Source organism: Megascapheus bottae, chromosome 33 (assembly GCF_031878675.1).
Source record: "Megascapheus bottae isolate mThoBot1 chromosome 33, mThoBot2.hap1, whole genome shotgun sequence".
In the NCBI taxonomy this organism is placed as follows: domain Eukaryota; kingdom Metazoa; phylum Chordata; class Mammalia; order Rodentia; family Geomyidae; genus Megascapheus; species Megascapheus bottae.
The window spans coordinates 2,768,467-2,771,878 of record NC_143541.1 but is presented as its reverse complement, the minus strand read 5'-3'; the positions used below and the strand labels follow the sequence as shown (position 1 = coordinate 2,771,878).

The 3,412-nt window shown below is 40.6% G+C and overlaps 1 pseudogene; it reads right to left on the bottom strand.

Annotated features, from left to right (window-relative positions):
- Positions 1–225: 225 nt before the first annotated feature.
- On the bottom strand, positions 226–578 carry LOC150042823 (large ribosomal subunit protein eL24 pseudogene; annotated as a pseudogene).
- Between the last annotated feature and the right edge of the window lie 2,834 nt (positions 579–3,412).

Sequence of the window (3,412 nt, the reverse complement as noted above, 5' to 3'; positions counted from 1 at the left end):
AACTTCGTTGGTACTTGCAACATAGATCTGATGTACTTTGACCAGATTCACCCTACGTTACTCTTTCTTAACTCTTTTCATTCTTCTCCCTCTTTTTTAAAGTAACAGATAGGTCTTTATTTCAAAGTCTGATCTGCCAAACTAGAGTTTTCCACCAACTTGGGGAACAGAAACCTTGACAGGCTTTAAACAATTTTTTATGTAGGTGTAGCCTTCGTGGGAGCCTTAAGCAGCAGCCATTGCTGTCTTCTTGGATGCTTGCTTAGGCTTTTTTGCTTCCTTGGCAGCCCGGATAGCTTGCTGTCACTGAGCCTTTCTAACTTCTAGTTTCTGAGTCCTGTTGGCCATTATATCAACAAGAGATGCACCAGTGCCGGCCCTTTGGAATTTGACTGCATGTTGGGTTTCTTCTGTAGAGGACAGTTCAGTTTATCTGTCAAGGATTCCTCTTGCAATGGAGGACTGACTCGCATTTTGCATTAAGAAATTGGAAAACCTTCCTGTCGGTCCTAGCATAGCGACTCCTGTGCCCGGGAGTAGATCTTGTACCCGCTAAGACTGCAGAGCTCATCCTTCATGGTGGCAGCGGGCGGCCCAGTGAGAGGAAAGATGGCGAAGAGGTAAATAGTTTTTTTAAAATGGGTTTTATTATGCCATTTTAATGATTTACATTCTTATTCATCTCTCAGCTTTCATCTCAGAAAAGACTTCCTCAAACCCTTTGGTCTAAATAAGTCCTTCCAACGAAATACTCTTATAATCCAGAATCTTTCTTTTTTCGTCATTACAATTTTAATCCTATATTTGTGCATATGATCCTGTGACTAATACTTGCTTTCCCCTCTTGGTGTGGGCTCCACCTATGTAAGGAGTTCTTTGTTGGATTTTTTGTTTCCAGAGGTTGGCTTATGATCTTTCAGAGAACAGGTGAATGAAAGGTAAATGCGGTGGCTGGTGACATATTTGAGAATGCTTGGTAGTTGTAGTTCAGAAGCTCATCCACTTGTCAGTTTCAGTTAAGCAGTGATCCTTACCATCCTTGGAAGGTCATTTGCCAGATCAGACCCAGGTTTAGGAGCACTGCATATGGAGTAACCATGGAGGAAGAAATTCCTTCTTTTGGTGATATGATGTCTACCCATTTCCCTCTCAACCAGGGGTTCAGTTTTTAATTGTCTTGGTTGCTACCCAAGGCTAAGCAATGAATTGCTGATAGGATCATAACAGTTTTTGCTGTAAAAAGTACTTTTCTTTCATATATATACATATGCATATGTATATCTACACACATAGCACATAGACATATATGTATACACACATATGCTCTTTTTTTGCCAGGTCTGGAGCTTGAACTCAGGGCCTGAGCACTGACCTTGGGCTTTTTCTTCCAGGCTAGCATTCTGCCACTTGAGCCACAGCACCACTTCTAGCTTTTCTATGTATGTGGTGCCGAGGAATCGAACCTGGGTCTTCGTGCATGCTAGGCAAGCGCTCTACCACTAGGCCAAACTCCCAGCCCCTCTTCTTCTTTTTTGTTTTAAAGATTTAAAATTTATTTATTTATTTATTTATTTGCCAGTCTTGGGCTTGAGCTCAGGGCCTGAGCACTGTCCTTGGACTTTCTCAAGGCTAGAGCTCTACCACTTGAGCCTCAGCACCACTTCTGGCTTTTTTCTATGTATGTGGTACCGAGGAATCAAACCCGGGTCTTTGTGCATGCTAGGCAAGCACTTAACCACTAGGCCAAACTCCCGGCCCTAATTTATTTATTTTTTTATATATTTTATTGTAATTAATAGAAGGGTTACATTATATTCGCAAGATAGAAGGTGCATTACTTCACAGACATTGATACCCTTTCTCATGTCTTGGTCTCCATTTCCCTCCCCCCACCCCCACTCCTCATCTTGTTCTCCCCCCTTCCCTATCCTATTTCAAATAACCAAATAAGCATACATACAATATATGAGATAACAAGGTGAACTACCATAACTATATGAGATAACCAAGGGACAGCAAAAGAGATGAGAGATAATATAGTACATTAAGGACAACAATCACTCATTGTATGGCTTTTGTTTCCTTCTCCTGGAGGTCCTTTCATTTAGTGTCATATTATATGGCCTTATGTATCTAGGTTTTGCTTTATTGCAAATCTCTGCTAGGAGAACCCAAGGTTTCTACTGATTATGACAAATGAGGGAAACCATTGAGCCTATGTTCCTTTGAGTCTGGCTTACTTCACTTAATATGATTTTTTCTAAGTCTTTCCATTTCCTTACAAATGGGGCAATGTCATTCTTTCTGACAGCAGCACAGAATTCCATTGTGTATAAATACCACATCTCGCTGATTCACTCATCAACTGAGGGACATCTGGGTTGGTTCCATATCTTTGCTATGGTAAGTAGTGCTGCAATGAACATCGTTGTGCTAGTGGATTTAGTATGTCCTTGTTTCTGGGCAATTGGGTAAATGCCAAGTAGTGGAATTGCTGGGTCATAGGGGAGCTCTATGTTTAGTCTTTTGAGGCACTGCCATGCTGCTTTCCACAGTGATTGGAAGAGTTTGCACTCCCACCAACAGTGTAGTAGTGATCCCTCCTGGCCACATCTCCTCCAGCATCTGTTGTTATTAGATTTCTTGATCCTGGCCATTCTAACAGGAGTGAGGTGGAATCTTAGAGTTGTTTCTATCCCGGCCCCTCTTTCTCTGTTTGTCAAGCTGGTATCATATGCAAATGAGATACATATCTTAAATGGTTGGTTATGTGGCGTATCCAAGCCATTCCTAAATAAGAAGTTGAGCTGGATCGAAACCTATTCTCAGGGCTTTGGACTTTAATAGAGCATCATGCAGCCATTCAAAGAGCCTTCTTAACTAAGTGAATGTATTATTTGAGGACCAAGGGTCAACAAGGAAGATAAGTTTCAGACAGAAGGATAATCTGTATGTAACAATAACTTAGAAGAGAGTTCCACAAGTTGAGGATTTCTTTGCTCTCTGTTGAGAGATTACATTACCCAGGAATATTTGAACAGCTTTCTCTGGTTCCTGACTATAATTCTCTCATTTATCCCTCCTCTGTAGTTCATAACACCCAAATCTCCCTTCTAATTATCTAAATTCTCCCTTTAATAAACCAACCTCTACTAATTACTTTTCACTGATTTCAGCAGTGAGGGTTTTATGTGTGCTTTGGGTGCTTAAAGCTGCTTCTTGATGACAGGAACTGGGCATCATATTTTTGTTCTGGTCTAATGTCCTGAAAAATGTCATCTGTTCCTCCAAATCTTATTTGGGTCCACCTGACACTTTAGGTCCCTGAGGAAGAAATTTTAATACTCTTCTGATTATACATCTGATATATGTTATGTACAAATATATAAACTATAATTATCTGTAATCTGTA